This window comes from Enhydra lutris, unplaced genomic scaffold, assembly GCF_002288905.1.
Source record: "Enhydra lutris kenyoni isolate GAN:26980312 unplaced genomic scaffold, ASM228890v2 scaffoldscaffold65, whole genome shotgun sequence".
NCBI classification, from domain to species: domain Eukaryota; kingdom Metazoa; phylum Chordata; class Mammalia; order Carnivora; family Mustelidae; genus Enhydra; species Enhydra lutris.
The window spans coordinates 1,572,533-1,598,329 of record NW_019154149.1 but is presented as its reverse complement, the minus strand read 5'-3'; positions in this window follow the sequence as shown (position 1 = coordinate 1,598,329).

Here is a 25,797-nt window from a genome sequence, read left to right as displayed (position 1 = left end):
GGCTTTCTGCTCAGTGGGGAGGCTGCTCCTCCCTCTCCCTCTGTCTGCCACTCTGCCTACTTGTGCTGGCATGCTCTCTCTCTCTCTTTCTCTCTGTCAAATAAATAAATAAAATATTCTAAAAAATAAAGTCACAATCACATCATTCTAAATATCAAAATACATTCCATCTTTTCAACCAAAATAAAGCACAGTGAGTCTAACTGGCTGGGAGGTGGCTCATTATTATCTCTGGTATGTTACTTTGCCTCAGTTTCCTTCACTGTAAAATAGATATCATAGTAGTAGTTTCCTTATAGGGTTATAGTGAGGATTAAACCAAATACACAGGATGCACTTAGCACAAAGCTTGTCACACAGAAAATGCTCAGTGTTCACTTAGGCAATCGTTATTGTTAGCGATAGCATTAGATATTTATGAGGAAGAGCGATGCATTTTTGTGAGAGGAGCTGAATTTTCCTTTCATAAACGTGCCCCTCCCTGTATGGCAGGTTCCAAACCTGACCACAAAGGCCACAGATTTGGTATCTGTTCTTCCCCCAACAGTATCCTCAAACCTTCCTTTCATTTGTCTTTTTCCTTGACTAATAAACCATTCACCACTAATTACTTACAATCATTTTCTGCTGCATAGTTTTATATTTGTTTATTATGTTCACAGCTGTCTTACCTAGCAAGGATAGAAATCTATTATCTCATTATTATACCTGAGTCTCCTGACCACTGTGTCCCTGCCTTCCATTTGACTTCCTCCAAAAGTATCCTTTAGCAGGACAGGATTTTCCTTCCTCCACACTTCGTCCTTCCTATCCCCCCACATACCTTCTAAGGAAAGGGGGATTTAGGGCATATAAAAGAGAGAGAAACTTTGTTAGTATATAAACTAAACTAGTTAATCTATGAGATATGACTATGCTATAAAAGATGGTCCAATATTTGTCTTATAGAGTGTCTGCTCTGAAAAATTCACTTACTCCCTCAAAAATATTTATTTAGCATATTCTATGTTCAAACTTTTGAGGATCTGGCTGTGAACAAAGCATATTGAATCCTTCCCTTTATTTTTTATTTATTTTTAATTTTGTAATTTTTTTTGTGGTGCAGCCTGAGGCTCTGCATTTTTTTTTATTTTTTCAGCATAACAGTATTCATTATTTTTGCACCACACCCAGTGCTCCATGCAATCCGTGCCCTCTACAATACCCACCACCTGGTTCCCCCAACCTCCCACCCCCCGCCCCTTCAAAACCCTCAGATTGTTTTTCAGAGTCCATAGTCTCTCATGGTTCACCTCCCCTTCCAATTTCCCTCAACTCCCTTCTCCTCTCTAACTCCCCTGTCCTCCATGCCATTTGTTATGCTCCACAAATAAGTGAAACCATATGATAATTGACTTTCTCTGCTTGACTTATTTCACTCAGCATAATCTCTTCCAGTCCTGTCCATGTTGCTACAAAAGTTGGGTATTCATCCTTTCTGAAGGAGGCATAATACTCCATAGTGTATATGGACCACATCTTCCTTATCCATTCGTCCGTTGAAGGGCATCTTGATTCTTTCCACAGTTTGGCGACTGTGGCCATTGCTGCTAAAAACATTGGGGTACAGATGGCCCTTCTTTTCACTACATCTGTATCTTTGGGGTAAATACCCAGTAGTGCAATGGCAGGGTCATAGGGAAGCTCTATTTTCAATTTCTTGAGGAATCTCCACACTGTTCTCCAAAGAGGCTACACCAACTTGCATTCCCACCAACAGTGTAAGAGGGTTCCCCTTTCTCCACATCCTCTCCAACACATGTTGTTTCCTGTCTTGCTAATTTTGGCCATTCTAACTGGTGTCAGGTGGTATCTCAATGTGGTTTTAATTTGAATCTCCCTGATGGCTAGTGATGATGAACATTTTTTCATGTGTCTGATAGCCATTTGTATGTCTTCATTGGAGAAGTGTCTGTTCATATCTTCTGCCCATTTTTTAATATGATTGTCTGTTTTGTGTGTATTGAATTTGAGGAGTTCTTTATAGATCCTGGATATCAACCTTTTGTCTGAACTGTCATTTGCAAATATCTTCTCCCATTCCATGGGTTGCCTCTTTGTTTTGTTGACTGTTTCCTTTGCTGTGCAGAAGCTTTTGAGCTTGATGAAGTCCGAAAAGTTCATCTTCGCTTTTGTTTCCTTTGTCTTTGGAGACATATCTTGAAAGAAGTTGCTGTGGCTGATATTAAAGAGGTTACTGCCTATGTTCTCCTCTAGGATTCTGTCTATACTTGCCTAGAGCAATCTATACTTTTAAGGCCATTCTGATCAAAATTCCACTGGTATTTTTCAAAGAGCTGGAGCAAATAATCCAAAAATTTGTATGGAATCAGAAGAGACCCCGAATCGCTAAGGAAATGTTGAAAAACAAAAATAAAACCGGGGGCATCACGTTACCTGATTTCAAGCTTTACTACAAAGCTGTGATCACCAAGACAGCATGGTACTGGCATAAAAACAGACACATAGACCAGTGGAACAGAGTAGAGAGCCCAGATATGGACCCTCAACTCTATGGTCAATTAATCTTCGACAAAACAGGAAAAAATATACAGTGGAAAAAAGACAGTCTCTTCAATAAATGGTGCTGGGAAAACTGGACAGCTATATGCAGAAGAATGAAACTCGACCATTCTCTTACACCGTACACAAAGATAAACTCAAAATGGATAAAAGATCTCAACGTGAGACAGGAATCTATCAAAATCCTTCCCTTTAATGAAGCAGATCTTTTCATAGAAGAGACAAACAACAAATATGGTTGTCATTAAACAGTGATCAGTGTTCAGTAATTAAACAGGATAAGAGAATAGATTGTGTCGAGCACATTGTTTGGGGCAGTATGGTCAGAGTGGGATTTTTAAAGAGGCTCCACTGGACAATCAGAAGTTCGTATAGTACTTGAAGTATTTGATGCTTTCCTCTTGTGCATGAAGTTGAGACTCAACGGAAAGGGCGGGTGATAAAAACAAACAAACAAAACACAGGATCATGGGGAAGGGGGAGGAAATTCCCAGATGTTCAGTGAAGATGGACTCTGCATGAAAAATTGAAGGCTATGTTCATATATAACATAATGTCCATGTTGTACATTATGAATAACCTACTCGTTCAATGTCAGATTTCTGTGGTAGCATCATAGACTTCCAAATCTGTATCATTGGGTGTGGTCTTGAAGGTAGAATGAAGGGGCCATGTCAGACAATGGAAAGCAGGAATATTCCACACCATCTTTTCCTGGGCTCCAGTGGAGCAGACCCTAGCTTACTGAGTGGACAAGCAAATAACATGTCAGAGCTGCAGGTGGTAACTGCCAGACAGCCCCTCAAAAAGACAGGAGAGGTAGGAAAGGAAAACCTTCTGATTGGTCCTATAGGCAGAAAATGCTGCCCATCTATGGAGGTAGCCACAAACATTTAGGTTTTCTATTTCTATTCTATTATGCTTACTAGTAAAATCCAGTATCATCCAGAAGTAAATCACTTACAGTTTAAAAAATTACTTTGCAGTTTAAAAATATTTAATTGGGGTGTCTGAGTGGCTCAGTTGGTTAAGCATTCAGCTCTTAATTTTAGATCAGGTAATATCTCAGGGTTGTGAGATCAAGCCCCACATTGGGCTCCATGCCCACTATGGATCCTGCTTAGAATTCTCTTTCTCCCTCTCCCTTGGCTTCTTCCACTTCCCTCTCTTTAAAAAAAGGATTTAATTGTTTAAAGCAACTTTTACATACATTATTTCACTTTTTCTTCCATGAGAGAGACAAGGCAGGAATTGTTATCTAATTTTGTATATGAGGAAATTGAGACACTAAATGACTTATTCAAAGTCTCCCAAGTGATCCTAAGTTAAAAAAAAAAAAAAGTACACCGAGTAAGTAGAGAATTTGAACCCAGACTTTTCTCTTCCTTTAACCAAGCATTTACTGAGCTTCCTCCTTCAGCCCAGCACTCTTTGGAGTAGCAACAAGATGCAGAAATCATCAAGAAATATGCTTGTATAAATTTATGGGCAATCACTAACATTATGAACATATAAACTATAAACGATATAAAATATCATTCTTTTGAATTAAAATTCATAGGGGAGGAAAAAAACCCTCTACCTAAGCCTCATACTTTATACAAAGTTAACTCAAAATGGACCACATAACTACATGTAAAATGCAAAATTATAAAATCCCAAGAGAAAGCCATAGGAAAAAATCTTCAGGACCTAGGGCTACATGAAGAACTTAGCTATAATGCCAAAATTATTTTACATAAAATAAAAAAATGGATAAATAAGACTTCATCAAGATTTAAAATGTTTACTCTGCAAAAGGTCCTGATAAAGAGATGAAGATACAAGCTTACAGAATGGGAAAAATATTTACATATCTAGATATGATACATTTCTAGAATATATAGAAAATTTACAAAACTCAGTAACAAAAAAATCCATTTAGAAAATGGACAAAAGAGGGGCACCTGGGTGGCTCAGTGGGTTAAGCCTATGCCTTCGGGTCAGGTCATGATCTCAGGATCCTGGGATGGAGTCCCGCATGGGGCTCTCTGCTCAGCGGGGAGCCTGCTTCCCCTTCTCTCTCTGCCTCTCTGCCTACTTGTGATCTCTCTCTGTCAAATAAATGCAGAAAATCTTTTAAAAAAAGAAAATAGACAAAAGATAAAAACAGACATTTTTAACAAAGAGAATATAGAGATGGCAAATAAACATGTGAAAGTTGTTCAATATCATCACAGAAATGCAAATTAAAACCACAATGACATATCTATACACCTTCAAAATGCCTAAAAAAAAAGTGATGCCAGTAAATGTTGATGAGGATGTGAAGACACCAGATCATGCATCCTTTGCTGGTTAGAATATAAAACGATACAGTCACTCTGGAAAACAGTTTAGCAGTCTCTTTCAAAGCAAAAGAGGTGCTTACTGTATGACCCACTGTGTCCACTCTGTAATAATTGCCTCAGAGAAATGACAACTCAGGCCCACATAAAAATGTGTACACAAATTTTTTTTTAGAGATTTTATTTATTTATTTGACACAGAAAAAGTACAAGTAGGCAGAGCGGTAGGTAGAGGGAGAGGGAGAACAGGCTCCCCTCCAAGCCGGGAGCCTGATGTGGGGCTCGATCCCAGGACACTGGGATCATGACCTGAGCCAAAGGCAGAGACTTAACTGACTGAGCCACCCTGGAGCCCCTGTACACGAATGCTTTTAACAGCTTTATTTGTAACAGCTAAAAACTGGAAGTAAAGTCCAGATGTCCTTCAGAAGAGGAATGGTTGAACAAAATGTGGTATATCCATATGATGGAATACTACTGAGCCATAAAAACATAACAGATTATTGATACACTCAACAATTTGGTGTACCTCAAAGATATAATGCTGAGTGCAAAGAGCCAGTTTCAAAGGTCAAATATTATATGATTTTCATGGACATGCTACTATCAAAATGACAAAGTATAGAGATGGAGAATACATCATTAGTGGTTGCCAAGCATTAGTGATGGGGTGGAGGGATGTGGGTGTTAATGTAAATGATTAATTAACATAAAGGAAGTCTTTGTGGTGATGGTACATTTCTGCATCTTGATTGTGGTGGCAGTTACATGAATCTACACATGTGATGAAGTTACATAAAACTACACATACACACATATACAAATGAAATAAAATCAGAGTAAGTTCTTTGGACTATATCAATGTCAATTTTTTTGTTTTGATATTGTACTATTATTAAGTAAGATATTAACATTGGAAGGAGCTGAGTAATAGGGATTCTATATGGGGCTTCTATGTACTATTTTTCCAACTTCCTGAAAATCCATAACCATTTCAAAATTAAAATTTTTAAAAAGATTTTATTTATTCAAGAGAGAGAGAGAGAGAGCTTAGGAGTTGGGGGAGAAGCAGAGGGGAAAGGAGAGAAAATCCGAAGCAGACTTCATGCTGAGTGTGGAGCCCAACATGGGGCTCAACCTCACGACCCTGAGATCATGACATGAGCCAAAACTAGATGTTGGATGCTTAATCGATTGAGCCACCCACTTGCCCCCAAATTAAAATTTTTAAAAAGTAAATGAATGGGAGCTTTGTGCACTTCTAAACACAATTCCTTCTAAGATGAGACATTCTGGAGAACAAAAACAGCATACAACAGCATGATATGGTAACAAGAAGGACTGGACCAAGAATGAGAATACCTTTGGCTATTATTTACCCTCTGTGGTTTCCACAGTTTTATTTTCTGTTTACAGACCTTGTTCCCCTGATGACATACTTACATGCCTATCTGACCTAGGTCAGGTCAATCACAATCCTGTATCTCTATGAATGTGGATTTTGCTCCATGAAATGGCATATAACCAAAGCCAGGCCACCCAGAATCTTCCTGTGGGTTTTCCAGAGTTGGTGCTGAGCAGGAACAGGGAGGTTTCTCATCCCCACTGGATTTCAAAAAAGGAAAGATATGACCCCAATATCTGTCAGTAACCATATCCCTAGCTAACTGGAGGAATCCAAAAGACAAAGGGTAACATGCAGATAGGAGCTGTGCTGGGAGCTGGAGAAGGAGCAAGAAAGAGACCAAAAAGCAAAAAAGAGTCCAATTGCCACATGAGCCCTAGATCCACTAGATCCTAATGCCAGGACTGTCCTTCCCAGATACCTGAACCAACAAAGTATTTTTCAGCAATTATACATATATGTTGGATTTGCAAATAAAAGTTTTCTGAACTGTTTAATTTCTTAGGACCTCAATTTGTGCCTCTATAAAATAAAAATATCTGATGTACTTGCCTCCCAATTTTGCAGTAATAATCAAAAGAGACAGCACACATGAATGTTCTTTACAGCACTATAAAAATGTAAGGGAATGATATCTATTATTATAGATGAAAGGAAATCTCAAAAACAAATCCAGCTCCTTTCCTGAAGATTTTTATAATTATTATATTCCAATAATTTCCAAAGCAGCATTGAGAATAAGAAACAAATATAAAATACTACCATAAATAAACAGATTATTATGATTCATGTTCAATGATTCATTTATGACTCAGAAACAAACAGAACACCAACATTGACATATAAATACAAAAATCTTCTCTAAAATTTAAAAATCTAAGAAAGATTAGAAATGTGTGTGAGAAACAGCTCTTGTGTCAGAATTTTTCAAATTGAGCTGTATTTCCATTTTGATCAGAAATACCCCACTTGTATTGTATGAAGCCCCTTTGATATACTGCACATTGTGGTCAGATTCTTAACTGGACTAAAATCCTCAACAAGTTGCTTTCTTTTTACCTTAAATGGGTCAAATTTTGACTGAGCTCAAGATGGCTCCATTTTCTTAAATTATGAAGAGCCCAGCCTGACTACTATATTGATATCAATTAATCTGATTCAAAGCTAGACATGTACTTGTATTTGGTAACCCCACAAGACAGCTGTATCTCGCAAGGCTTTGCCCAACCATGGCAGCCTAGAACCCTGTGCAAAATGCAGCAGGTTGGTAAATCCACCCTCAGCAGTCAACAGTCTATCTGGATTCCAGGAGCTATATGCAGTGCAGTGTACTACAATGTTACTCCTACAAGCCATATCTAGCTTGTGCAAGAGGATATTGTTAAAGCATAAGGGTGGGAAGTCAAGTGTACCAAAGCCAAGAGAGAAACAAGAGAGAAAGCAATGAATATCAGCTACCCTGCTAGCCTCTGAAGTGTCTGAAAACATAAAATCTTTAGGACTCACAGTGAGGTTAAGTAGTACTTTTAAGGGCAAGGCGACGAGGGGACGAGGAACCAACGAAAAGGTTGATTTATTCACAATGAGATCTCTTGGTAGATTCACTCTTAGCAAGGGGTTTATTTTCCTTCCAGCAAGTGCCACTTGGTAACAAGGAAAGCCCTGGTTACCAAGCTGTACTTTGATATATCCTGGAATGGAAAGGAATGAGCATACTTTGCCTCTACTATGAAACATCTATACTGATCTCCAGTATACCAATCTACCAATCTCCCCTTCACATTGGAGAGCCAAAGCAATGGTCATAATGCTGACCACGATTGATTGGATTCTCGTTTCCTCACAAGATAGTAGAGAATGGTGGTTGAGGACATAGTCTTACACTGAAGTGTAAACTACCTCAGTTCTAACCCCAATTTTACCATCCACTAGCCATGTAAGCCATCGATATGTCACTCCCCTTCTGTGTTCCCTTCTTGGCTATGGCCTTCTCTCCCTACCAATTCAGAGTTGCCATCACCTAGGGAGTTCTGTAGATTTCTCTCCTTGAAGACAGCCTATAGATAAGAGTAGAGTCTTCCCTGATATTCTTTCAATCTCTGCAAAGCAAATTCACATGTCTTTTGGTTTTGAGAAGTATGCTCTTACTGTACCCTCTGGAATAACAGAGAGGACATCAGTGCACAATAACCATGGGAAAAGGTAGTTACAAGTTAAAAAAAAAAAGAGTAGAAATATTCTTCTGGCACAGAAGATATACGAGTAAATTATGGTTACAGAACAGAATGAAAATGATTAAAAAAAACCCATGACATTGTAAAAATGCTAAATACTTTGACAATTTAAAAATAAAATCAGGGCATCTGGATGGCTTAGTGGGTTGAGCCTCTGCCTTTGGCTTGGGTCATGATCTCAGGGTCCTGGGACTGAGCCCCACACTGGGCTCTCTGCTCAGTGGGGAGCCTGCTTCCCCCTCTCTCTCTGCCTGCCTCTCTGCTTACTTATCATCTCTCTCTCTGTAAAACAAATAAGTAAAATCTTTTAAAAAATAAAAAATAAAAATAAAATCATTGGGATCCATCTTAGGGGCTGCCTATCACAAATGTTTTAAAAATAAGACTGCCTACCCCCTCATTGTTTTAAATAATATTTTATTATCTTAAGATAAAACTTAAAAGATCTCATCTCTCTTTAAGAGAAGCAATAGTTACTTGAAATTTATAGATTTCTTCAGTTATACAGCCTCTTTTTTTTCTGTTAAATCAACTAAAATTGAATTTAATACTTCTCATTTAAAATAGCGAGGGGGCTCCTGTGTGGCTCAGTTGGTTAAACATGTGCCCTCGGCTCAGGTCATGATACCAGGGTCCTGGGATCAAGTCCAGGGTTCCTTGCTCAGTGTTGCCTGCTTCTCCCCTTCCCTCTGCCTGCTGCTCAAACTGTGTGTGCTCTCTCTCTCTGACAAATAAAAAAAAATCTTATGCATTTTTTTAATAGCCAGTGTACTATGATCTCAACTAGTAAAATTTTACCTATTTATCTAGTTGTATAAATGCATAGATCAACATATATATTTATATTTCTTAATAAGTGTGTCAAAATGAAGCAGATAATAGTTTTATCAACAATGTATGGGTAGGGCACCTGTGTGGCTCAGTCAGTTAAGCAACTGCCTTCAGCTCAAGTCATGATCCCAGGGTTCTGGGAGCCCACATTGGGCTCCCTGCTCAGTGGGGAGTCTGCTTCTCCCTCTGCCTGCTGCTCCCCCTGCTTGTGTGCTCTCTCTCCCTATCTAGCTCCTGCTGGAGCTCCCTCTATCAAACAATAAATAAAATCTTTAAAACAAAGAGGCAACCCACAGATAGGAGAAGATACTCACAAATGACACTATAGACAATGGGCTGATATCCAAGATCTATAAAGAATTCCTCAAACTCAACACACACAAAACAGATAATCACGTCAAAAAATGGCAGAAGACATGAACAGACACTTCTCCAAAGAAGACATATAAATGGCTAACAGACACATGAAAAAATGTTCATCATCATTAGCCATCAGGGAGATGCAAATCAAAACCATACTGAGATACCACCTTACATCAGTTAGAATGGCCAAAATTAACAGGACAGTAAACAACAAGTGTTGAAGAGGATGTGGAGAAAGGGGAACCCTCTTATACTGTTGATGGGAATGCAAGTTGGTGCAGCCACTTTAGAAAACGGTGTGGAGATTCCTTAAGAAATTAAAAATAGAGCCACCCTATCACCCTGCAATTGCACTACTGGGTGTTTACCCCAAAGATACAGATGCAGTGAAAAGAAGGGCCATCTGTACCCCAATGTTCATGGCACCAATGGCCACAGTCACCAAACTGTGGGAAGAGCCAAGATGCCCTTCAACAGACGAATGGATAAAGAAGATGTGGTCCATATATACAATGGAATATTATGCCTCCATCAGAAAGGATGAAGACCCAACTTTTGTATCAACATGGACAGGACTACAGGAGATTATGCTGAGTAAAATAAGCAGAGCAGAGAAAGTCAATTATCATATGGCTTCATTTACTTATAGAGCATAAGGAATAACATGAAGGACATTAGGAGAAAGAAAGGAAAAGTGAATTGGGGGAAATTGGAGGGGGAGATGAAGCATGAGACTGTGGACTCGGAGAAACAAACTGAGGGTTTTGGAGGGGAGGGAGGTCGGGGGATTGCTGAGTCTATTGGTAGGCATTAAGGAGGGCACATATTGCATAGAGCACTGGGTGTGGTGCATAAACAATGAATCTTGGGACACTGAAAAAATTAAATTAAATTTTAAAAAATCCTTTAAAAAATTTAAACATAGAACTACCTTATGACCCAGGAATTGCATTACTAGGTATTTATCCAAAGGATACAAAAATACAGATTCAAAGGGGTACATATATCCCAATGTTTATAGCAGTATTATCAACAAGAGCCAACTTATGGTGTGAGCCCAAATGTCCACTGACTGAAGAATGTATAAATAAGATGTGGTACACACACACACACACACACACACACACACACACTAGAATATTACTCAGCCATCAAAAAGAATGAAATCTTGCCATTTGAAATGACATGGATGGAGCTAGAATGTATTATCCTAAGTGAAATAAATCAGTCAGGGAAAGACAAATACTGTATAATCTCATTTATGTGTGTAATTTGAGAAAGAACACAAATGAACATATAAGAAGGGGAAAAGAAAAAAAGGAGAGAGAAACAAGTCACAAGTGACTCTTTATGATAGAGAACAAAGTGAGGGTTGAGGGAGGGGGGTGGGTGAAGGATGGGCTAGATGGTTGATAGGGATTGAGCAGTACAACTTTTGTGATGGACACTGAGTGTTGTGTGTAAGTGATAAATCACTGAACTCTACTCCAGAAATCAATATTGCACTCTATGGTAACTAACAAAATTTAAATTAAAAAAAAAAAAAAACAATTCAAGTGCTCCTGAAGTAATTGAGTATGTTTAAAACTATTTCATCTAAAATTTCTCAGTTTGTAAAGCTTTTGATGTCCAATATACTGTCTTCAATACCACTATTACCCCATGAAGAAGCATCATTACTTTGCAGATAACATTTTTACTATTAACAAGATCACTAAGGAAACAAGAACAATTATTATATACAGTTCGGTTTGTGTTTCCATTTGAGAAAAGATGTAACTTACATTTGAGTCCTAACTACCAACACAAACATGCAGTAACCATATTTCAAAATATTTGATTAGAGAATGGAACATTGCTATTTACTAATGTCAAAGTGACATTTTTCTGGAAAACAGGGCAACAAGTGACTCTTGTATGAAGCCATGGTAAAAAAAAATCAAATCATGCTTTGTGCAGTTGCTTTATTTTTCATTCCTTCACTAAATCCTTCCACTGTTTGTATAGTTATTTCCAGAAACGATTATATTTTTAAACATTTAATTTCAACAGAATGCATTATTCAAAATGTGATAACATTTTTCATCTGTTGCCTCATGAATTCTGTTATTTTTTTATGTTACAAATAAAGGTGAAAAATTAAAAGTTTGAAGCTTCCCATAGACTTAATAAGGATGACTTATCAAATAATTACAAAATGCAACCACAAAGGGAACCTTATTATGTTATGGGCAAAGAGTAAAATGTCTGCATTATTTCAATAGGAAGGGAACATGTTTGGGTTAACTTCTAATAATTATAGAGAAACAAGTAATAATAATAACAAGAACAATGATAACTATTTACTGAATATGACCTTAATGTTTTACATGTTTTATTTCATCCTGACAACTACCCCATAATGTAGGCACTATTATTAGTTATATTTAACAATGAAGGACAAGACAACTAATGTTCAGAGAAGCAAACTGACTTACCCAGGGTCACATAGAAAGTGGTAAAACCAGGAAAAGAAACAAAACATTCTTTTTTTTGTTTTGTTTTGTTTTGTTTTGTTCTTATTTATTTTCAGCATAACAGTATTCCTTGTTTTTGCACCACACCCAGTGCTCCATGCAATACGTGCCCTCTCTAATACCCACTACCTGGTTCCCCCAACCTCCCACCCCCCGGCCCTTCAAACCCCTCAGATTGTTTTTCAGAGTCCATTGTCTCTCATGGTTCACCTCCCCTTCCAATTTCCCCCAACTCCCTTCTCCTCTCTAACTCCCCTTGTCCTCCATGCCATTTGTTATGCTCCACAAATAAGTGAAACCATATGATAATTGGCTCTCTCTGCTTGACTTATTTCACTCAGCATAATCTCTTCCAGTCCCGTCCATGTTGCTACAAAAGTTGGGTATTCATCCTTTCTGATGGAGGCATAATACTCCATAGTGTATATGGACCACATCTTCCTTATCCATTCGTCCGTTGAAGGGCGTCTTGGTTCTTTCCACAGTTTGGCGACCGTGGCCATTGCTGCTATAAACATTGGGGTACAGATGGCCCTTCTTTTCACTACATCTGTATCTTTGAGGTAAATACCCAGTAGTGCAATTGCAGGGTCATAGGGAAGCTCTATTTTTAATTTCTTAAGGAATCTCCACACTGTTCTCCAAAGAGGCTACACCAACTTGCATTCCCACCAACAGTGTAAGAGGGTTCCCCTTTCTCCACATCCTCTCCAACACATGTTGTTTCCTGTCTTGCTAATTTTGGCCATTCTAACTGGTGTAAGGTGATATCTCAATGTGGTTTTAATTTGAATCTCCCTGATGGCTGGTGATGATGAACATTTTTTCATGTGTCTGATAGCCATTTGTATGTCTTCATTGGAGAAGTGTCTGTTCATATCTTCTGCCCATTTTTTAATATGATTGTCTGTTTTGTGTGTGTTGAGTTTCAGGAGTTCTTTATAGATCCTGGATATCAACCTTTTGTCTGAACTGTCATTTGCAAATATCTTCTCCCATTCCATGGGTTGCCTCTTTGTTTTGTTGACTGTTTCCTTTGCTGTGCAGAAGATTTTGATCTTGATGAAGTCCCAAAAGTTTATTTTTGCTTTTGTTTCCTTTGTCTTTGGAGACATATCTTGAAAGAAGTTGCTGAGGCTGATATCGAAGAGATTACTGCCTATGTTCTCCTCTAGGATTCTGATGGATTCCTGTCTCACATTGAGGTCTTTTATCCATTTTGAATTTATCTTTGTGTACGGTGTAAGAGAATGGTCGAGTTTCATTCTTCTACATATAGCTATGCAGTTTTCCCAGCACCATTTATTGAAGAGACTGTCTTTTTTCCACTGTGTATTTTTTCCAGTTTTGTCGAAGATTATTTGACCATAGAGTTGAGGGTCCATATCTGGGCTCTCTACTCTGTTCCTCTGGTCTATGTGTCTGTTTTTGTGACAGTACCATGCTGTCTTGGTGATCACAGCTGTGTAGTAAAGCTTGAAATCAGGTAACGTGATGCCACCAGTTTTATTTTTGTTTTTCAACATTTCCTTAGCGACTCGGGGTCTCTTCTGGTTCCATACAAATTTTTGGATTATTTGCTCCAGCTCTTTGAAAAAGACCGGTGGAATTTTGATCGGAATGGCATTAAAAGTATAGATTGCTCTAGGCAGTATAGACATTTTAACAATGTTTATTCTTCTGATCCAAGAGCATGGAATGGTCTTCCATCTTTTTGTGTCTTCTTCAATTTCTTTCATGAGTGTTCTGTAGTTCCTCGAGTACAGATCCTTTACCTCTTTGGTTAGGTTTATTCCCAGGTATCTTATGGTTCTTGGTGCTACAGTAAATGGAATAGATTCTCTAATTTGCCTTTCTGTATTTTTATTGTTAGTGTATAAGAAAGCCACTGATTTCTGTACATTGACTTTGTATCCTGCCACATTACTGAATTGCTGTATAAGTTCTAGTAGTTTGGGGGTGGAGTCTTTTGGGTTTTCCATATAAAGAATCATGTCATCTGCGAAGAGAGAGAGTTTGACTTCTTCATTGCCAATTTGGATACCTTTTATTTCTCTTTGTTGTCTGATTGCTGTTGCTAGGACTTCTAATACTATGTTGAACAAGAGTGATGAGAGTGGGCATCCTTGTCGTGTTCCTGATCTCAATAGGAAGGCTGCAAGCTTTTTCCCATTGAGGATGATATTTGCTGTGGGTCTTTCATAGATAGATTTGATGAAGTTCAGGAATGTTCCCTCTATCCCTATACTTTGAAGCATTTTAAACAGGAATGGATGCTGGATTTTGTCAAATGCTTTTTGAAACTGGAGCTCAATCACAAGGAAAAGTTCAAAAGGAACTCAAACACCTGGAAGCTAAAGACCACCTTGCTTAAGAATGCTTGGATCAACCAGAAGATCAAAGAAGAACTGAAACAATTCATGGGAACCAATGAGAATGAAGACACTTCGGTCCAAAACTTATGGGATACAGGAAAGGGGGTCCTAAGGGGGAAATACATAGCCATCCAAGCCTCCCTCAAAAGAGTTGAAAAATCCAGAACACACCAGCTGTCTCTACACCTTAAAGAACTGGAGAATCAACAAGTCAAACCAACTCCACACATAAGAAGGGAAATAATCAAGATTAGAGCTGAGATCAATGAGGTAGAAACCAGAGATACAGTAGAACGTATCAATGAAACTAGAAGCTGGTTTTTTGAAAGAATCAATAAGATCGATAAACCATTGACCACACTAATCCAAAAGAAAAGAGAGAAAGCCCAAATTAATAAAATTATGAATGAAAAGGCAGAGATCACAACTAACACCAAGGAAGTAGAAACAATCATCAGAAGTTATTATCAACAGTTATATGCCAATAAGCTAAGCAACCTAGATGAAATGGATGCATTCCTGGAAAACTATAAACTCCCAAAATTGAACCAGGAAGAAATTGACAACCTGAATAGACCGATATCTAGTAATGAGATTGAAGGAGTGATCAAAAGCCTCCCAAAAAACAAGACCACAGGACCTGATGGATTCCCTGGGGAATTCTACCAAACTTTCAAAGAAGAAATAACACCTATTCTCCTGAAGCTATTTCAAAAAATTGAAGCAGAAGGAAAACTTCCAGACTCTTTCTATGAAGCCAGCATTACCCTGATCCCCAAACCAGGCAAAGACCTTACCAAAAAGGAGAATTTCAGACCAATATCACTGATGAATATGGATGCTAAGATTCTCAACAAGATCCTAGCAAACAGGATCCAACAGCACATTAAAAAGATTATCCACCATGACCAGGTGGGATTCATTCCTGTGCTACAAGGATGGTTCAACATTCGCAAATCAATCAATGTGATAGAACAAATTAATATGAGAAGAGAGAAGAACCACATGGTCCTCTCAATTGATGCAGAAAGAAACAAAACATTCTTCTCTTAACTTCTATGTCATGGAAATTCACAATGTCACCTACCTTTTAAGAATATAACTCTCATGTTTAAAAATTGAACAGATATTATATAACACACTTTAATAACACCTTTGTGAAAAAAATAGCCTAAAATTCAAAATGACCTTCATCCACAACAATTAATATATGATGATGCATTCTGACACTAGGTGAGTTCATACCATCTCAAACTAAAATGTTGGTAGCCATCTGGTCTTAACTCCCATCTCATATTTTCCATACAGCCCTGATCTGCTTGCTACTTAATGACATGAAATTCATTACCACAAAAGGCAGAACATTTTACTTTCTGACATATTTTGATGCATTAGAATATAAAGTCTTATTTCCAGACAAAATTATCATTCTTTTAACTTTGAGTCATTGATATTCACAAGTGATATAACCCAATGCTTGGTCCTTTGTACATGATCATTTTTCCAGCATGAACCCCCCCCCACAAAGATCTGATCGTCATGTCTTCTCCAGTTTAGCATGTATGATATTTCAACATTTCCTAGTTGAAAACAGAGACTTCCCCATCCAGCATAACCCTTTTTGGAGTCTCCTAATTTGGCATTACTCCCTTCAAATTTAAATACAATATTCCTGACATATTTGAATCAACACAAGTTTGGTTAGCTATTATACTCTGGTCTGGACATTGTAGTCAAGATTACCTCTCCTTTTTAAGAGTCACATAAACAGTTGGCATACAAAAACATACAGTTCTTTTTCACATAAACCACTTGTAAGTCAGGTCTTCTGTATCTTGTGATAACAATTTTAAAGTTAAATTCAGGATTAAAAAATTATTTTTTTCTAAGTTTCCTCTTGCTGATTTCAGCCTAGCATTCCCATTTGGGTCACATTGGAGGATTTTGACTCTGTCCATTTGCTTACTAGGTTGAAGCTACTAATCTACTCAACTTGTTTGAGCAATTTCATATCACTAGACCACAGAATCCCTACCTTGGAACTCATACCTCATGCTAAATTCAAGACCAAGAAATAGTGTCTAAATATGACATTTGCCCTCTCAGAAAAACAAGCATAAACATGTCTTGTGTAAGGAAAGTATGTTTAATATTTCATTAAACCACCTGTGCATCTTGTTGAGTTTTTTTCCTACCTTTTCCTCTGTCAGCACTTCTGAGAGTCCTAAAACTATATTCTCTATAGAAATGTGCTTTTAATCCACCATGACACCTTAGTCTGGGGCGTACCAGTTTAATCATCAAGATATAAAAAGTTCAGACTTCTAGGATTGGCTAACACTAAGAAAAGTAGTATAATATCAAATCCTTTTCAAAGTACTTAATAGTAAAATATCAAACCCTTTTCAAAGTACTTAAAATAGGCCTATTAATCCATCCTTTTGGCTTGCCATGCTAAGTTTTCAGTGCCTTTCCTTTTTTCAGCGTCTAAGTTTGAATCTCATGTTTAATTCCATGGAAGGAACATACACCTTAGTACCTGTGTGCCATACAGGTGACCCGGTAGAACCACAGTGTGTCAGACACTGCATTATGTGTTGGAGAGCAAGACTGAAAGGAAGCGTGAACTCCCTGCTTCCAAGAATCTCATAATCTACTAGAAGATAGGGACAATTTACTAGGCATGAAGGGCGGTGGAGAGAAAAACACCTTCAAAGACACAAATATAAAGGAGTGTTTATGTTTGGAGACTAGTATGGCTAGAGTCTAGGGTACAAATGAAGAGGGAAAAAGCAAATAAAACAGGAAAAAGAGAAAGTTTGAGGAAGATGCTCTAAGACCTAAAAAGTATGAACTTGATCCTTTAAAGAAGTTTATGGGGAAGGGCATCAAAGTTTTTAAATCAGAGGGTAACATGATCAGACCTATGTCATAGACAGATTCTTTGGGGACCATATGAAGAAAGGTGGAGTGTCATGAGTAAAGATTCATGGCCCGGAAGGTCAGGGAAGAGGCTATTAAATAGTATAAATCACGGATGCTAAGAGCTTCAATTAGTAAGAAAGGAAGCTTTGAATGTTTAGGCTGAGGGAGAAGATAAGATTTCTAGTGTAGGTGACTGAGTTGTTGTAATAAGAAGAACAGGTTTAGAGGGAAAGCTGGTGAGAATAATGGATGCAGTTATAGGTGTGTTGACATTGAGATGCCTATGACAAATCAAAGTAGAGATATTTGCTGAAGAGTTTCAAGTATGACTCTGGAGCTCTGGAAAGGAATCATATCTGAAAATTAGAAAAGCTGATACCTTTGATGACAGATGCAGGACTCCTAATGAATTTGCTTCTCAGACTGGACTAATCTGTGAGTGCAAATGAGGCTCTCTGTGAAGCAGTCTCTGAGCTACAGAGTAGCATATAGAACACTAGGGTGGGCTCTTGGGATCAACACATGTGAAAGGAATGGAAAGAAACAAGAAATAAACAGAAGAGATTGATTTGTGATGCTGTCCCAGTGAAGGCCCAGCTTACTCCCCATAGGGAATATTAGACCCTAAAAAAAGTGGCCCAAAATGTGGGGAGGGGGGCATTTTATACCCCTGAGTTGATTAGTCATAAAATGGAGGCTGCCACTAAAAGTAAGGATGGTCTTGGCAAGGTAGTTTTCTTTAGCTGAGAAATATTGCCAACAGCTGACGGTTACTGACAACAGCACTCCAAGGTGCAAGACAAACAAGTTATTCATGTCAGAAGAGAAAGATGTGGCAATGCATCATCCCCCATCGTGTGAACCAAAGTTACTATGACCCTTCAGCTGACAGTAAGATCAATTTCAGTTTTGAGTACTACTGTCAAGTGGACCCATTGACAAACTAGTTTATGTCTGGATCAAGATAAACAAGCCAAAACAGTGAGGATACTTCAAAGTATGCCACGAATAAATTCATTCAAATCAATCCAGAAAATCCTATGTAAAAAAAAAAAAGTTTTATCTTCAAAGATTTGGAGGACCAATACATGGAAACAGAATTATATAGGCTTGTGTTATCTCAGAGTAGTAACCATGGGTGAAAACAGACTCCATCATAACATAAGGAGGTGATTTCTAGGGATGGAAGTCACCCAGCAATGGAATGAACCATGCCAGGAAGTAGAGAGAAAGAGTTCCTGTCCCTGAAACTCCTGGACTAGACTGAGTAGCCAACTGTGGGGAAAGAGGTAAGGAAGGGCAGAGGCAAGGAGAAAAGTAGCATTCAATAGAAGGTTGTACTAGATGTTTCCATGATCCACTGCAGGCCTCAGATTTGTTGATTATCTTAACTGATGAGTGATTTTTTTTTTAAGTACTGAATGAGATACTCTAGTTAGAACTTGGTAAATTAAAAATCTCTATCTCCTCCCAGTGTTTATGCTTCTTCCTCAAGTCTATATTCTCAGTGACATGGGAATTACTTGCTCATACCAAACAAGTGACTTTGTAGGAGGAAATTAAATGTATTTAATCAAATATGTATGAATGTCATTTTGAATGAAAGTTACTTATCTTCAGAAAGAGCACATGTGACCACACTCTATGCATTAGGACAGAATTGTTGAACAAATATAGTACATAGGAATCTACAAGAAGTAAAGGAAATGGACTAATAAACCCAGAAGCACTCTAGCAATAGTTGAGAGTGACGGTGCAGAAAATCCCTGATATGAAGTATGTGAGAACTCAACATTGCAATCAAAGAGCCACTCGCTCCAGAATCCAATCCTCAAATTCTCAGCTGCCCAATCCCACAGATATTAGTCACATGTAGCTATTTAAATTAAAATACAAATGAGTCCCTCAGGCACACTCGCCACATCTCAGGTGCTCAGTAGCCACATGGAGATACTAGCTACCATATTGCACAACACAGATCCAGAATATTCACACCCCCACAGAATACATTGGCTGGCATTGCCTCAACCCTCTCCCCTGGAGTTAACCTAATTACAGCAAATAAGGTTTCACCTCTCCTTCCCTTTTCTCTCTCATTTTTCTTTTTGGTTAAGGCTATCATGGTTCAGAAATAAACTTCTACAAACCACCTTCTCTGATGAAGTGCCCTCCTCCTTCAGATGTCATCCTGGGATCACTGCCAACTATTTACATGGGCCTGAGAAAAGAACAGGCTCAGTGTATAGCAGATGGCTCAACCTAACATGAAATCATGGATTTCCAGCCACTTTTATATTAGTTAAATGCAATCGATTTGCAGAATTTATTTTAAATCAAATAAATAGTATTGAAGAGGTCTTGGGAACATTCTTTAGCTGTTTTTCTTACTTCCCCAGCTGCCCACTCTTGCTGAGAATTTCTAAAGGAAAAAATAGCTTTAGCAAGAAGGGGATGAAAATGAACAGTCATAACATTGCACATGTTCCTTATATAGCATCTAGAAGCCAAAGGCATTTTTGGTATTTTTCTAAAATATAAAAACAGAAAAAAACATATATTACATCCTATGGGTCTTATGAGAGAAACAGTTTAAGAATAAAAACCATGGATCAAAGGGAAAGAATAACTAGGAGAGATTTATATATGTTCATATATAATGTCAACATTTCCAAATACCAGACCCAGGAAAAAATAGACTGATTTGGTAGTGATTCGTAGTTGCTGGGGGAAAAAAGAGACATAGGTTCTCTTTTCTCTGTAAGGTAATAGGCTAGCTCTTCAGTGTCCAGGCCTGCAGATAGTAGGGAAAATGGAACAAGAGAGACTTCCCTAGGAGCCTTCCCTAGGACTGAATGTTAATTCAAAGATCCCAACCAAATAGAAAACCAAAGGTCTAAATTGCTCAAACATAATAGCACAAGTTTTCTGTAGGGTAAAGGAGTGTAGCAAGTTCAAAGTATGGTGAGCTTAAGGAGTGCTGGATAACAGAGGTTATCCCAAGTAGGCCAGGCCATCTAGTCCTTTCCTGGTATCATGCAGGGAACTCAGAAAGACCCAGACTTAATGGCACCAATACAGCTGGCAGAGTGTGGAGAGGCAGATAACAGAGACCAAGATGAATGAGGTACAAAGGAGCTGGGGCTGCCTCCTCTGTCTGATGGGCTGTGGCAAGTTTTGTCATTATGCAGCCACTAGTCAATTCTGCAACCTTGCATTCAGGTGGAAGAGTGGGGGCAAAAGTAGGAGATTCATGAAGCATTCTGTGCTCAGACATCTCATATTCAGGGGCAGTATGTTTATTTTTTAGAGAGAGAGATTGCACACACATGAACAGGGTGGGGGGATTTGTGGGGAGGAGCAGAGGGAAAGGGATAAGCAGACTCCACATTGAGCATGGAGCCCCATGTGGGACTCTGCCTCACAACCCTGAGATTATGACCTGAGCTGAAACCAAGATTCAGACACCCAAGTGCCCCATGCAGGAGCAAAATATTATCTAGAGACCTGTTTACACACAACAGTATACCAGCCAAAAGGTCCAAGTGGGGGAGGCGGGATTTATTTCTAAGGAAAGGGATTGCCCAAAACCAGATTAGTCCCAAAGAGGACCAAACTATGGAGGGCAGGGTACATAATTCAGGGGGTTCCCTGGTCCAAATCTGCTTGGCAGCAAAGGCTAATAAAGGAGGTAAGAGAGAGGACAAGAATACATTGCTGGCCAGATCCCTAACCCTAGTTTTGGGAAACCATCTTGATCCCCAAGACTTAATGGATAGACAAGATGGGGAGATGGAGGCTACTGAGATGTATAAACTCCTCTTTTATCAGGACTTATTAGGAAATGGTATGGATCTAACAGTACTAGGAAAGCCGGCGGGGGGGGAGTGTATGTGTGAGTGCTGGTGGTGGTGTTAAGAGAGCTGGTGAATACAAAGGAAATAAGGCCAGGCTGACATTCCACAATTACGATAAAGCATCCTGATAAAACACCCTCTTCATTCTGCTTATTTTGCTGTTCATAGATCAAGGCATATACTTTGCCTTCTATCTCCTCTCTCCCTGTACTCAGAACTTTCTGATCAATAGGCATTTACATTAATGCTCTTATTAGACACTTTCTGGGCATAACATGGTGAAAACTTAGCTAAAGTAGCCAGAATAGGTTTCCAATGACCCCGCCTAAGCCCTCATCTTCCTTATGGATTAATTAAGACAGAAAAAAAGATAATCCTATGCTAAGTCGTTACCAAGAAAAATACTTGAATAAGAAGAGACAAAGCTGTAACACGCTGAAATTTCAACTTGTCATAGTATTCTCTACTCCCCTTGGAGGCAGGGGGGGAATTCATTTTCAAAACCAAAGTCAAAATACTGAGGAAATAGCAGGCATCACATTCAATTTGACAAATACCTTTTTTTTTTTGCTTAAAACAATAGACATTTATTAATAAATACAGTTTATAGATCCAGGGGATGATAGTACTGGCTGACTTGGGCTCAGCTGGGCAATTCAGCTGATCTTAGCTGCCGTCATAAAAGCATCTGAAGATTGAATGGGGCACCCTGCTTTAACTTTGACTTGGGCTGGGGCAACTTAACTGAGGAAACAGCACTGTTCTCATGTTTGTCATCCGCCTCCCAGTATTAGCCAGCTAATCCCAGCATGATCTTCTGAAAGAAATGGTGGAAAAAAAGGAGCAAGCCAGTATAACAGGCATACACTTTTCATAATTTTGCTTGATTCATTTCTGCAAACATCTGCTTGACCAAAGCAAGTCTCATGCCAAGACTGGGTATAGAAATGTATCCCTCCAGCCCACATCTCTTGGTGTGAATGTACTGTGGAGGTAAAGGAAAAAAGGGGAAAAGTGACAAGTTGGTGCCAATAACATAATCTATTATAGACACTCAATTGTATAACACCAAGTAATGCTAGTTCTATCATTTATTTCCTGAATCTTTACACAAATACCTTTTTTCTGAATTTCATGCCAACCTCACCTGACTATAACTGCTATTATACATGAAATAAAACACAGTAAAAATGAAGAGGCTTAGCTAGGGCTAGTTAAAACCACAGCTGAGCTTAGGAAGACATTAATGGAACTGCGCTGGCTACAGAGGAGCTTCCCTGCTGAGACCTTTAGCCTCTTCACGCTACCCAACCATGTAACCTTCAGAAAACTTGTCAACTGATGCAGCCCACTGAAACTCACACCAAGCAGTCTAGCCCACAGGACTTCTATCCCATCTGCATATGAGAATCACCTGGATGCTTTTTGTAATAATGTCTTCCCCCCATACCCCTCATCCCCAACAATTCAATCAGAACCATGAGTTGTGAGATCTAGGCATCAGCATGAAAGAAGGGATGTAAACAGAAAAGCTCTCCAATGGACACATGTGAACCTAAGGTTCAAAATCATTCACGGAGACTCTCTACAAGGTTGTTTCTCATTTGCCCTAGTCATAGATGAGTTTCCTGATCTTTGATGAATTGTATGACTATAAAATGAGGATAATATGTAACCCTGTGTTACTTTTCTCAAGTCTATTGTGATTTATATGCAACTATCTCATATGGAGTAAAGAAAGAGCATTAATAATAAGTTAGCATTTATAGCTCATTTAGACATTTACAAACTCTTTTTCAGATCTCAACCATAATTCTTCTGTTGCTATTGTTGTCTATGACATAAAGATACCAGAATGAATGAATGAATGAATCCCTTAATTTGAAGCTCAGGAAAATGATGCTCAAGTAGGTTAAGGTAGTTTCCAAGTTTGTAAAACTAGTAAGACATGCCTATACAACTTCAAAGGCTAGGATCTTCCCATGACCCCAAGGTCCGTCTAGACCAGGTGATCCTGACTTTTCATTTCGATTTTGACACTGACTAGATGAAGCAGGCCTTAAGCCACTTATTTTCTGTACTGTTCCCTTCCCTTGAGTGTAAAATAATAAAGTTAGACTAGGCCATCCCCAATGTTGTTGTCAGGTCTAAGCTTCTCTAATTATGAGACTAAATGCCTCAGGACATGTATCAAGTGCAAGTATTGCTCTTTGTCACATATGTAATTTTCATTCTAACTACAGAGAAGACACTGATGGCTACCGGAACGGAGGTCAGAAGAGGGATGGGTGAAATAGGTGTCAAGGAGGGCACTTGTGATGACCATTGGGTGTTGTATATAAGTGATGAGCCACTAAATTCTACACCAGAAACCAATATTACACTGCACATAAACTAACTGTAATTTAAATAAAAACTTTTAAAAAATAACTATGATACTTAAATTATAAGACACTTGTCATTAACTGATAAAATTAATACCTAGTATTAATCCCTTTAAGTAGGGATAACTTATTCTAAAATTAATAGAGTAAGTTATCCCTACTTAAAGACAGACTGTCCTACATGTAATAGTTACATATAAAAAGGTTATAAAATTATCTTACATTCCATGATGGTAAATGAAACACAGTGAAATTCTACAGCAAATAAGGTATGCAAAAAATTTGTTGTTGTTGCTATAGAGTATGAACAAAATAACTTATTCCATCAGTCAAAATGTACTATGCTAATGTTGTATATTGGTTGCTGGAGGAAATTTTATATTTATGGTATTTGTGAACATACTTTAGATACACACTTTAGATGATTAAAAACAGTAAAGAAAATGTAAGAATAGAAAAAACTAATTGAGTAGTCAAAATATAAAGAAAAAAATAGTTTTCAATCAAGATTGTATCCTTGTCTTTAGGAATGGAGTAAGGAATAGGGGAACAGAATTTCTCATGTAAATTATAGTCAGTTCCTTTTTCAGTAGACATTGCCCACCTGGTCCAGGGGGGGAAAACATATTTTATTATTATTGAGGCAGATTTACCTATTTTGTGTATTGGTTGTTCATTGAAAAGGAATCTAATGTGAAAAGGAATCAAATGTGACTCAGTAGTACATTTCCATCCACAGTAAGTGATCATTAGCTTGAAAACAATGTTTTAAAACTTCAGCAGAGTATCATCCTGCCCTGCCACCTCAAAATGGATTTTCTTTTCCATGGTGTTGGTCTCTTCTTTGAGGGCTTTTTTTTTTTTTTTTTTTTTTTTTTTTAGTCAGCCATGGTAAGTGACAGTCTGCTCACAAAAAAGACTAAAAAAAAGGTAGGTAGAAGATCCACCCTCAAGAATACACAGTGCAAGTTATCTACCACCAAGCTTCCTCCTCATATAGGGATAATAATTCTAATCTTATAGAGTAATTATAAAAATTACATACAATCATCTAGTTGACCACAAAACAAATTATAAGTTATTGGAGCCTAAAACCTTAAAAAATATCCTATACAATGTAAGCTGTAACTGCAGTGCTTACTTCTTACCATCTTACCCTCTAAACCCACTCTTCTTTTCCTGCCCAGAGTTTTCTCTATCATTAACATCATATTAGCAGGATACATTTTTTTACAAATATTGAACAAATATTGCCACCAAAAGATCAAATAATAGGATATATCTCCAACAAAATATGTGCAAGATATATAATAGGAAGACTGCAAAACTGATGAATGAAATCAAAAGAAATTTAAATAAATGGAGAGAGAATCCATGTTCATGAATAGGAAGACTCAATGTTGCTAAGGTGTCAGTTTTCCCAAATTAATCTATAAATTCATGCAATCCCAATCAAAATCCAAGCAAGTTATTTTGTGGATGGCAAGAAACGGATTCTAAAGATTATTCAGAAAGGCAAAAAATCCATAAAAGACAACACAATATTGAAAGAAAAGAACGAAGTTGGAGGATTGACATCAACAGCAGTTGAACTGATATCCAACTGCAAGACTAACCATAAATCTCCAGTCATCAGTAAAAGAAAACACATGGTAAAAGAATAGACAAACAGATCAATGGAACATAATAGAGAACCCAGAAATGGAACCACAGAAATACAGTCAACTGACTCTTGACAAAGGGGCAAAAGCAAATCAATGTAGAAAGGATAGTCTTTTCAATGAATGGTGCTGGAACAACTGGATATTCACACGTGAGAAAAGAATCTAGCCAACAGACCTTAATATCCTTCACAAAAATTACCTCAAGGTAGATTATAGAACTAAGTATAAAAAGCAAAACTATGAAACTCTGAGAAGATCCCATAGGAGAAAACCCAGGTGACCTTGGCTTTGGCAATAACTTTTTATTTTTATTTTTTTTTCTTTTTAAGATTTTATTTTTTTATTTCTTTTCAGCGT